This window comes from Agelaius tricolor, unplaced genomic scaffold (genome assembly GCF_023055355.1).
Source record: "Agelaius tricolor isolate 1412-34295 unplaced genomic scaffold, bAgeTri1.0.p SCAF_19, whole genome shotgun sequence".
NCBI classification, from domain to species: Eukaryota; Metazoa; Chordata; class Aves; order Passeriformes; family Icteridae; genus Agelaius; species Agelaius tricolor.
This window is the reverse complement of record NW_027269279.1, coordinates 4,819,559-4,832,222: the sequence shown is the minus strand read 5'-3', so window position 1 is coordinate 4,832,222 and position 12,664 is coordinate 4,819,559. Positions and strand designations below refer to the sequence as shown.

The following is a 12,664-nucleotide window of genomic DNA, read 5'->3' as shown; positions in this document are numbered from 1 at the left end:
TGGAAACAGATTTGTCACCTGCCATCTTTTTTGATCTCTAGGCTTTACAGTAGGGAGTGTCCATCCTGATTTAAAGGGAGTAAAGCCAATTTTAAAACTACTTCTCTGGGAGATGATGGAGAGAGAAACAAAGATGGACTGAGATGTGAAAGCTCTACATAACACAAAACAAGAAAAAACCCTCTAGCTAAAACACCCCTGACCATGTGTACACATTCTTTGTAAAATAACCATTCTGTGCACGTGCTCACCCTCATTAAAGGAGCTTTACCAAACTATCTCTCCCATTTCCACCCAACATCCTGCTGCCAGTCTCCCACCCACCTCCCACAGCTGCCCTGTGAAGGCAGCACCTGACATCAAGTCTTGAGCACTTTTGGAGGGGCACCTGAAGGATTGCAGACTGGAAGGGAAGCAGAAAAGCAAACTCCTTGAAAAAGCACAGTTTCCCCCTGTAATCCTGTATTATTTCTGCTCCAGCATGCACGAGTCACAGTAACAACAACATGACTGTGATTCTTCAAGTGCCTCAAGCACAGTTAGACAGATAAAAAATTATGGTTCTGCCCTCAGGAAAGACCTGGAACATCATGAGCTGCCACACTGGGGAAGGCAGCTTCACCAGCCAGCTGCACACTGGTCTTCTGCAACAGATAAAACCCAGCCCACTACTCTCAGGCTTTGTTCCCCCCAACCACCTCCTTGCTACAGCCAGTAATTCTAACCCAAATTTCAAATACAGGAGACCATAACATGGTTGCCTCTCTATACTAATAAGAAAAAAAAAAATCACAAATATCTCTAGTTCCTCAATACATGCCTGGTTTCTCTGCATCCATAATAAGCTTGTCCACATTCAACTTGGAAATACTATTCAATTTTATGAATTCTGCCTGGATCCGTACCAACTGCAAACTCTAATTTGTTTTCTGAATGTTATCTCAACTGTAAGAACTGATCAGTGCCTTCACTTCAGCTCTGCAGCCTGTATATTAAGTTAAGCCACACATAAATGTGTTTGCCTCTCTCAAAAGCTGTTAAATGAGATAGCCTCCCATGGAAAAAGAATGGAATACCACCTGGCAAAGAACAAGGAGTGCTGCTCTGCCAGGTGAGATGGTCAGCAAATTTTGGGTTACCAGGCTGGGCAGCCCATGCAACCTCTGTGAAGATCAGCCAGCTGTGCCCAAAGAAGTCCAGGGCTGCTCCAGGCAAAATTACCTGTGCCAGAATCTGACAATGGACCAAATCTGGTAGATTTGGACAGGTGTAATAGATGCTCAAAGGAAATGTGTTACTGAAAAATCTTTTTCTTTCAGAATTGTTTCCCTCCCTCTGTGATCTCCAAACCACACTGTGCCAACAGGGACTGCTGTGGCCAAGGGCCTGAGCATCTCCTTCACAGCACAAGCGACCACATTGCAGGGATATTATCTACAGATTCCACAGAAGCCACTTCCACTCAGTCACACCCACAACAGAGCTGGAAGTGGCATCACCTCCTGCCTGCCAGACCTGTGCACTGCCAACAATGCAGCCACATCCCCAGCTCTGCTTTGGCACCATCTTCCTCTTGCTGCTGCTGAGCTTTCTCTCCTGACTCTCCCCCTCATGACCATTTACATGGAGGTTTTACTTTTCCAGACATAAGCCAAACTGACCAAATATTTATAAATAACTGAAGAACAGAGCCTGAGTTCTGAGTTTTTTGCTTGCAACAACCTTATTGCTAATTTGGGCTTCTGTCAGGGATGGGTTTTGTGCTACCACAGAGACCAGACAACCTTTGCATTCAAGAGATTAAAAACTTATTCCTGAAACAGGGTTGGGGGTGGAGAACTACTCTTATTGTGAGTAAGTCATTGTGCTGCACTGCCAGTTCTCATCTGGGCAGCTGCTGCCAGTCCAAAGCATTATCACCACTGAAACAGTCATGTGTAAATAGAGTGCAACAAGCACCCTCAAAGAACAAGGTACTTGAAGGCAGAAGATGAATTAAAATCCATTTTTTTGTATATTATTTTCTACAAGTGAACTCTCAAGTGCTCAGTCTCTAAGCTCTTGAGAAGGAACAGTAGCTGAAAAAACACTGTGACACAGGGGAGCAACAGGGGAGTGGAGTAACGAGAGATTTGTCTGCTAGTGCCAGCATTTCAAAAGACAAATTTTACTTATCTTCAAACCAGACAAATATTTTCCAATTCTCTTTCAGGAAATGGGAACATGCAGATTGACAGCAGACCCAAGGTTGCTTAAACCCTGATCTATAACCTGGCTGCCAGGGGATGCTGCAAGGGATTTGTAACCTTCAGCCTTGGCTGGTCTCTCAGACATGCAGCAGCCTTTGAGCAGCTGTGACAGGCATCCCAAACACTGCAGAAAAAAGGGAGTTGGTGTGTCTGGAGGAAGAGGATGCAGGTGGTTCCTGTGCAAAGCACAAGCAAAGAAAGCTAAGAAGGCTCCTCCATGGGACCACACTGTTCCTCTTAGCCATAAGCAGATCCCTCCTAGGAAAAGCAGCATGAGGTAAGGTAAGATATTCCAGACTCGATTTAAATGGCTCCATCCCTTGCAGTCACATTGACCAGAACCACCTGAAATCTCCATTTATCACCTCCCTATTTTAAAACTAATCGATACCACTGCAGGACAGCAACTTTCTGTATAAGTAGAAAACAAGATGGCCTGGAGCCCTGGGAAATTCTGCCTGCTCCCCAGCAGCTGATCCCAGCTCTGCTCCCCTGTCTGCATCACGCACAGCCAGGGTTGTAACATGGCCTTAAACAATGCAGCAGCAGCAGCTACTTTGCTTCCAGCAGCTCAACAAGCCTCGAGCTGTGAGTAGAGAAAGAGCCCCCTCTGCTTGCTTCTCCACAGCAGTGTGTGCACAGGACCAAGGGTTTCATCGAGCGGAAGGGAAGGAGTAGGGGGGATGTAGGAGCTGTAAGTGCTGTTATAAACCCATGTGTGTGTCTGGAGAGTTTTGAAGGGGAGAGTGAATACCTGAGAAATAGAAAAAGGTGCAGTCCACAGGCATATGCAGCTCTTCAGCTGTAATTTGTGGTGTCCAGGAGGCTAAAAGCTTGTGAGAATGAGGGACTGAGTTGAGCTGTACTCTGTGGGCACAAGTGGGAAAATGCCACCAACTGTCCCATCACAGTTTTTAAGTGTTTGTCAAGAGAAGCTGGGAAGGAAGTTAACTAACCAATGAGGGTCCCCAAGAGAGAGACAGAGAGTGGCAAAAGTGCAACAGGAGAAGGAAAAGACAGGAAAGAATTTGTATGCCTCCTTGACCCTCCTGGGTTTTTTCAGATGCTTAAGTCCTATGGTTGATGGCCTGGTGGTTTGAGTGTCAGAGCCCATCTGAACCTTGTCACCACAACAGCCTATACTGATGTTCCTTCCAGAGGAGATACACCCACTGGGAGTTGAATACCCTGGCACAGAAAGGTTTTCAAACAACTCTGCTCTTTCCTTCATCCCGTACTCTTGCTAGTAGCACACACATTAAAAATAGCTGAGGAGCCACGCACACTAACAACACAAACCACAAGTGTTTGCATTAAGTTTTACCAACCTCATATGTAAATCAGCCCATAAAGGCTGGTAGCCCGTTATATACTATTCAATTACTACAGCAAGCATCCATCCTGTGCCTTTCACAGTGATCTGTAGCCTGGAACAGGTTCATAAACAGCTCAGAAAGGCAGCTGCTGTAGATTTCACTTAACTCCTTATCTATCTGCTTTAAACGGATTAAATGACTCTGTCATTAAAATGCTCGAAGTAAGCCTTTGATCATAAACTTCTCATCATTTTACAGTTATTGAATCTGATCCCTAATGAATCTTATTCTGCCATATTTCTGTCTCTGCTCCCGGCCTTGCTCCCCATTAGTCCTGGTTGCTCAGTCCTAATACAGCTGCTTTGTATGCCTGACCACTGGCTCCTTACAGCCCTTGATCGTAGCTGCTGATTGCCCAGCCCAGAGGAAGGATGAAGTGCAGGAATTTCATTTGAGGTAGGGTCAGAAGGAGCGAGAAAATAATCCACAAAATACCAGCCACACCAAACAGCCTCTCCATATTCACTGCACAGCTGCGTGACTGCAATTCCTTTCTGAGGGCCCTGCACCGAGCAGAGAGGGGGGCACTGTGCCCTCCAACATCTTACAGACAAAAAGATGGTTTATTTTCATAGTAAAGGGGTACAAGAAAAAAAAAAAAAACCACACTACTGAGATCAAGGGATTTTCTGCTACAGCACACCAGCAGATTTTAGCAGCTGCAAAGAAGGATGTGCCTGATCTCAGCCATGTGCATAAGTGAAGGAAAGCTTGTGGTGTCCAGAAGTGCCCCAGCACAAACACCAGACAACAACCCATATCTAAGCACAGCAAGTGGAAAGGCACTGCAGATCCTGGGAAAATGGAGGGAGACAAAACATCCAGTGCCCTGGTCCATACACGAGCCAGTAGGGCTGGTAGTAATCAAAGGAGAACAAATGGTCAGCAACCATCACTAGAGATGGGGACCACTGAGGTCATTCTGCATTCCAAGTTCTGCTCCAAACTCGACCAGCCTACAAAACCAGCTATTAAATGTGGTGCTAAATCTCATTTCTTGTACCAGTTTAGTTTTGGCAAATCCAAGGGCCCACACACAAGGGCTGGCAGGAGGGATCTGCAAATATTAAAGATGATAAACAGAGAAGGTCTTTTAACCCTACTATAAAGTAGACTTTATAAAAGTATTTGATTTTAATATTGGTATACAACATCCTGAGTCCCTGTATTTTCTCCTTGAGAAGAAGAAAACCACGTTCTGAAATTTCAGAATTTGTTTTTTTCTAGCGAAGTTCCTTTCCATCAGGCACAACAGGAGGAAAATACCCAGGAATTCATGTCAAGCTGTCATTCAAAACAATGTAGAGGAATTCTATGGTGAGAGTGGTTTTTATCCTTCAGTATCAGTAGGCACAAAAGGGGAAAAAAAAAGGTCTTTCTAGTGGCCTTCTAGTAACAGATGAGGAAAGGTACTGTGCAGTGTTACATGAGCACCAAATGCTTGTTTCAGCTGTGAACTCTATTAAAGTCACATGAAAGTGTTAAACTGAATACTGAAAAACTGCATGTTTGATATGGAAGAGGCCCATTATATCAACTTGCAAAGTCCTTGCCAATGCAGCAGACTGACTAATGTTAATCATTCTGTGTTCTAATTATCTTACCATTATAGCAATTTCCCCAACGATCATCTTTCTTTTTTTTTTTTTCTCCCCATTTTGCTGTTGTTCAGTGGTTTTCAATGATGCAGGCTGTAGGCTTGGACCACCTCTTGGCCATTTGAGTGTTTCCAAAGAATACACCAAAGGGTGTGTTATTATCTCTCTCCATCATTCCCTTGGCTTTCCAGGACATACTTTTAAACAAAAGGATGGGAAAGAGGCAGATGCTGCTTTGCTTCTGTCCCCTCAGATGCTGTGCACTGAAACAGATTGGCTGTGGAACTCTCCCAGTTGCCCCAGTGCTAACCTCTGCTAGCACTGGTCCTCTGGCAGAGCATACCAGTGTTGGCTATGATGGGCCAGCAGGAACCAGCATCTTTGCTATCACCCAGCTGGAGTGAGACTCCCTTAGTAATTGCAGCAGAGCAAGAATGGATTTAATTTATTTTCTGCTTTATTCCAGTGAGAGAGAGAGAGAGGGAGAGAGGCCAGATTTACCCAGTGGCCTCATTCCTACCCCCAGAGCATGAATTACTTGTGGATTTCACAGTGAGTAGATAGAAGCAGGGACAAATTCCTAGAACCAAGGAAGTGATCGGTCTTTTCTGCCTCATCACCCTCATGTACATATTGTGACATTTTAATTAGCTTCCCCCATGTCTGACAGACATCCTGTGTCATGCAGAGAAACCACGGTTTACTCCCTATCGTCACAAAATTTGGGAGCTTTAAAAAAACCCACCAAACATCAAAAAACCCCAACCCAGTCCCCTCTCCCTTCAAACATCAAAAACCCCAACCCAGTCCCCTCTCCCTTCAAACATCAAAAACCCCAACCCAGTCCCCTCTCCCTTCAAACCCAAGCAATTCAATTACTTGCCAGATAGCACTAAGAATCCATTAGAGAAGAATATATTCTGCATTTGCTGTGGAAATCTCCTGGTGATCTTATCTGTCTCTCAGTTCAAGCTCAAAGCTCAATTGTTTTTTCTGCCAGTGCAAGGAGACTTCAAGCAGCACTGACATCTTTTCAGATGGGGACAGTCGTCTCATCTTCATTTCAATTTTACAAGAGTAAGAGAGATTTGTGGATAAACTGAAACAATAAGAGGAATGGCTATGGGGCAATCTATTGGATTCTGAACAGCTTTGAGTTAACTGCTCCAACCAGCAAATTCAACATTATCCTGAGCTGCCTGCCTGAAGAAATAAATACTTCAGAAGCAGCCTTGCCCAGACACAAGTTTTCAAGTTATCATTGAGTAAACTGGTAGAAGGGCATAATCTCTAAGTTTCACAAATATCTAAAGGACTCAGACTATCTTTTTGATCCCCTGCAAGCAGAAAACATCAGTAAAGAGCATTAAGTTGAACGAAACAGCCAAGGAACTAAAATGGGAAGGATGAGAGGGTAGGCTTAGGAGGAATACACTTGGTAAATAGACCTACAGGTCTCTTTGCAGCATGTCCAGTGATGTTTTTTTTTCTCTAGGATGCTTGAGAGCCTGGACCACACAATAATCTCCAGATACAGACACAGATCTGTCTTCTAAGCAGTGTCAAACAGAAGCATCACACTCAGGAGATGTCAGAGACCTTGAGAAAGCAGGAAAGTCAAAAGACACTGACATTCAACCCTCAAACTGTTTGGCTGTAGAAGTTACTGCCTGTGAGCCACCATGGCACAGCCTCTTGGCAGCACTGGGGAAACCATTTCATGTCATACAACCACTGTTCCTTCCCCCCAACACCTGAAGAGGATGCTAGGGAATGTCTCCAATACTGCCCCCTCCTTCATGTCAGCTTCTGTGAGCCTGATGGGCACTGTCTGACATGGTTGGAGCACATCCAAGGAAAAAGCCCCAGCCCACACCCACCATCTGTTCTCCCTCCTGAGCAGGCATTTCCCTCCCTGTTTGGCCACCTTTGCCATCCCTCTGACCACACCCCAGCTGGATTCTGTGGAGCCAATGTAGGTGATAGTCCTATTTTACACCTAGCTACATCAAGTCATGTCTACATTTAAATACATTGACATGCATTCTAATAATCATTTGCAAATATACATATACATATATAAAAAATTAAATTCCCCAGTGCTGCATTTAAATGTTCAGGCAGCTCCACCATGTTAATATTAATCATAAGAGCTCACACATATCTAATCACACTTTTCCTTCCACACTGAAAAGACTGACCTCTGAGCAAGCCCTGACTCCTTGGGAAATCACCTTAAGGTCAGCAGCTCTGGCTGTGATGGATCCAGAGGGAAGGCAGCTCCACAGCTGAGCTCCCTTGCAGACTGCTGTCAACAGCTTTTCACATCCCTCTACTCATAAAAATGAGAAAATTTCTGTAATTACTACTGATTGGAACTGTGGTAGCACTGCACAGAGAGAAAGAATGCATCCACTGGAAGACAACCAAAAATACACAAGAGAACCTCTGGAGAGCTCATCCTTGCTGCACAGCCTTCATGTCACTGGTTTTTCAAGTTTTTCATCTTACTAGAGCCAGAAGCACAATGAACCCCCTTTTCAAAAGCAGATTCTTTGTTCTGAAAGGTCACAATCTCAACTGAACATCTTCTGTCATGTCCAACATGCACAACAGCTTTCAGGGAATTTTTATTTCGTTTTAAATGTCCTGCCAAAAATGCAAAGAACAGGCACAGGGCTGCTGCATCATTTAGGAAATGTGGGGTTGAAATGTTGATCAGAGGAAGCAGCAGAGCACCTGATGGAGCTGAGCCCCGTGCTCGGCTGAGCAGGGCTGTGATGGATCCCCTGGGAGCCCTCCCAGCTGCAGGGAACACAGCTGGGCCTTCCAGACACCCTCCTGAACACACAGAACCCCCTCATGGGAAACTGCTCATTTTTTAAAAAAGATACGAAGGGGATGCTCTTCTCACAGCACTTCACTTACCCTGCCACTCCAACTGTCCATCCTCATTTAAACAGAACAGCCTTTCTACCTAAATTAGGCATCATCTTCCATTCCACTGTTACCTGTCTTTCAAATCTAGCTAGGAAAGCTGTCAAAAACAATTACTTTTTTCCTGACTTGCCTGGATCCATGTCTCTTTAAAGTCTTATCAAAAAAGAGCAAATGGAAATTGAGCTAAAGTTGGTCTTGGAAGGGTCTGTCTCATGGTCTGTGTTCAGTGTGCTGACAGAAATGCTCTGTTATTGGGGTGTTACTTCTCCCCATTTACTCCCAGGCACACCACGAGCCTGCACTGCCAGATGAATGGCAATGCCACACATCCCAGTGACAGAGGCATGTTGAGTTTCCTTCCTGCTATCTGAAGAAATTCTTCAGAGGAAACCCATTTTTACAATGTAAATCTCTGCCTCCAAGTGTCACAGAGGTGGTAGGTCAGGCTGATCAAAGGGGAGAGTTCTGGGATGTGTAAGATAACCTATCAACATCTCACATGCTTGAATCCCCCTGGCAGAGGTCACAAAAATGTTTCTCTGATGCACACCCCCACCAGTGCCTCAGCTCAGAGCATCTCCCCATTTCCTCATGTGTATTTTAACATCATTACAAACACTGCCCACTCTTCACTGTGACATGAAACATTTCCTCTTTCCCTCATCACACACTCAGAGAAAATATTATTGAATTCCAACTTATTTCTTTTCCATAATCTGGGTGACATATCCTGGCCTTTTGTCTCCTAGAGATGGTGTCAAGTTTTACATATACCAAGAAGTAGAGAAAAAAATATGGCACCATAACCAGAGTATCAAAAGAATAAAACTGCTGAAGAATATTACTGAAAACTTGGACTTTACAAAGCCAGACCACAACAGAAATGGCAAAGACAAGGGCAGCACAAAACTGTGACCTATTACTTTGTTTTAATCAAAAACTCAGAAATAATTGGGTCATCAACCAAAGGCTGAAATGGTAATGAGTAATGAAAAGCTCAAAGCCTAATGTGGAGAGAGCAGCAACTCATGGACATGGTACTCATAAAAGTCTGAGAGAAAGCACAAAGCTTCAGTAAACAAACCTTGTGAAGCATTATTTGCCTTACACAGGTCTAAATGACATTTTTGTTTTGTCTCTGTGACATGGAAGCAGAATTCAAAGCAGCAGAAAAATAACAGAAAATGAAGAAAGAACAATTGAAAACTAATTTGTGCCACTGAATGACTACAGAGAAAAACAAGAAAACTATAAAGGGACAGTCACTCTTATTGCTTCCTCAAACTTTGTTTTTTCTTTGTGAGAGAAGTAAGATTAGAGGAGTTTAAAAGTGAAGTCTCACTTTAAAATGGTTGTTTCTGTCTCATCAGCCTTGGTATTCACCCACAGGGTGATTCTGGGGATCAGTGAAACACACAGAAGCCTTCTGGAGTTGCTACTTACTACTACTTGACTGGCACACATTTTAAGTTTTTGGGTGGGAATTTAAATACACAACTGAGAGTATGAATGTATATACAAAAATTAGCCATTTCAGCATTTGTAGCTGAAATGACTAATTTTTGTATACTCTTGCTCTTTTTACCATACAAGAGTACCAATGGTGTCTCTGTCCCCTCACTCCCATGAAGGCAGTGCACTCACCCCAGATTTAGTGCTCTGCTGCCATGCAACCAGACTTTTAAAACATCACCATTTATTCTGCAACACCTGTTCTCAAAACCAAGCTTTGTTCCAAGCCAGCTTTCTTATACCACAGAAGGACTGGAACAATTTCCTGCTGCTTGCCCCTGCAGAACACATGTACCTCGTTAGTGTAGCAGCGTCCTCATCTGCATTTTGCGCTCGCTTTTTCTACTCCAGCATGGATGGCACCTCCTCAAGTTCATGCTTCCTGTGTAGTGGAACAGAGACCTTTTCCTGCAGGACATTCCCCATGGCCCAGCTCTCCCTGCCTGCTCTGAGCTCCCCACGCTGCTGCTCAGGTGCTGACACTCGGTGCACTGACCTTTCCTGTTTCAGAGCTGTTCAGGAAATCCAGCGCTCGCCCTTCCTCCCCCTCTGCTCATCTAATGAGCTTTGTGATGCCACACAGCTGCTGATATTTTCAAGGGTAGTGGCAGGAGAACATTAATGAATTTATTCTGGATTTTCGTGTTAAATGTATTATGCAAATGTTAATCAGTTTCTGCAGAACTTTGAGAAAGGTGCTGCATGAAATAAACAATACGGTGGCAGCTCTGGCAGTAGAATTTATAGAGCTTCAGGTGTTTAATATTCAATGTGTGAATCCCTTTAAAAAAAATTTTTTTAAAGGGCATGTTGGTAAAATTTTCCTGCACAAATGTGAACCTGTGCACTCGTGGTCTCTGATGTTAACAAACATTAGCAAGTCTGTTCTGTGCCTGTCCTTGTTTGGTTCGACATCCACTTTGCACATCACATTTATCAGGGCCACCAAGGCCATCAAACAGCTTCTCCTTGAACCACCTAATGACAAACCTACAAGTAAATGGCATGTTTATGCTTCTCCTCTCTGCTCCCATGGAATATTTCTAATTTCTGTTAATTCTAAGAACAGCAATGTATTCAGAATTAACATGCACAAATATTTGCATAGCCCCAGCTAATTCAGTGTCACGTAATCCCCAGGGGCTGGATCACAGCAGGTTCTACACTCCTTCTATTTTACACCACTTCTAGGATTTCCTGCAGTACCTAATCCACGTGGCATGAGATACACAATGTTTTTTTCCCAAACAACATGTATAATCCTTTCAGCACCATTTCTGGGTGCATTACAGGGGAAGCTCTTTCCCTTCCCATTCACTTGGGTGAAACTTCAGCACATCCCCTTTAGCAGCTCCCTGTGAACACCAGGGACACCCACACAGCAGAGCAGCTCAGACTTAGCTTCTCCTGCCCAGCTTAAGAGACGATTGAAATGAAGGTGGTGTAACAGCACAGGTGTTGCCCAGACCAACCACTAGGACATGCTGGGTGACTCCATGGTGTCCCTCTGCCCCTGTGCCACCTTCTCTCCAGTGCTGTTGTCATCCCCAGAACCAGACTCACTGGCCCCTTCTTCAATCAAAGACAGCTTCCTGTGTGAATATTCTCCCCTGTTTTATGCAAGCATTACACATCTCTGAGCTGTCATAAATTAATACCCATGATATCTGTTTATCACGTTTTTCATTGCTGTTTTGAGCAAAACTGTGGAGTGATCCCCAGAGTGCTCTCTGCCTGTATCCACTTGAGCAGATACACTTCCTTAGGCCAGTGCAGACCTGCTGCTGCCTGTGAAATATAGAGGAGAAGCTTTGCCTGTAAAAGATGAGCTTATGGCTGTTTAAATCCAGGAGTCTGTGGAATGGATCACAAATCACTCTGTTCTCCATCCACTCCCACATGCTCCCATGAACTCGATGCACTGGATGAGTGGGGCAGCACAAGATGATCCAACCTTCTGCAGTCCTGGACCTGCACCTCTCTTCATCTTCTTTTTGCAGATCTCCTCCTGTATGCTCTCAGTTATTCTATCTCATAATTAAGTCCCTCTGGAGTACACGCAAATTTGTTCCTACACCTTCCCACAAGCAGTACCTGACTGAAGATATGCCAAGTGAATTGCCCAGAACCAGCTAAAGAAGCCTTCTAAAAAAAAAAAAAAAGCTGAACTTAGATAGGTGAGGTTTTCTACAGGGACCAGCTGTGCCACAGAGGCTAACACAGACCTAGGCATGCACAGATGAAGAAAAAAGGACAGGAAGTTTGTGAAAAGGGAAGGCATGGATGGAGATAATCCAGGAAGAATGTGAGCATTTGAGAGGCCAATTAGAGAACCTTGAAAGGTTGACTATGTCCTTTTAAGTTTTATAACAGTGTAAATGATTCATTCATCATTCTTTACTGGTCACAAAATGAACAGTTAGACTGTTAAATGACCTCAGCTTTCCCTTGGGCTCTTAACTCCAAGCCAGTCACTGCCTGGCTGCCAAAGCCCTAACCATAAAATGAGTCATTAATGCTCAAAGAGGAGAAACATTCTCTGTCCACCTTCCCCTGGGGTACAGCTCCCAGATGTTTTGTTATTCCCTCAAAATACAGCACTAGAAGAAGGAGGAGGCCAGTCCAAGCACGAGGGTTGCAGAGATAAGGGGAAAGAGAAACACATGAATGCTCTGGGGGTCCAGCATTTCTATCATTCATGGGCATCTCACTTCTGGAGAACTAAACCCAGCAGGCACTTCTCTCAAGAACACCATAATAGGCAATACAGTCCCTTCCAGTCCAACAGCAAAGTTTAACATAAATTCCAGCTTCTGTCTGGGGTAAGATTTCTGATGACTGTCCCCACACTATGTGGTCAGTCAGCTCTTTCAGAGTTTTGAAATAATAGACAAAAATCAATAATTTCAATATGTATGAATAATACTGCTTTTTTTTGAGAGTGTTGTTGTCTTATTGCTGACTCACAAAGATGCTAAACACAACCAGT

General features: G+C 44.0%; 1 protein-coding gene across 4 annotated transcripts in view; it reads right to left on the bottom strand.

Annotated features, from left to right (window-relative positions):
- Window positions 1–12,664, bottom strand: part of MAD1L1 (mitotic arrest deficient 1 like 1) — a 349,550-nt gene that overhangs the window by 136,828 nt on the left and 200,058 nt on the right. The window contains exon 1 of one of the 4 annotated variants that reach the window (XM_071443964.1): window positions 7,425–7,548. The exons of the other annotated variants lie outside the window; for them this stretch is intronic. The gene's annotated coding sequence lies outside the window, so the exon portion shown is untranslated. Of the gene's footprint in view, window positions 1–7,424; window positions 7,549–12,664 lie in introns of those variants that run through there. 4 annotated transcript variants of the gene reach the window in all.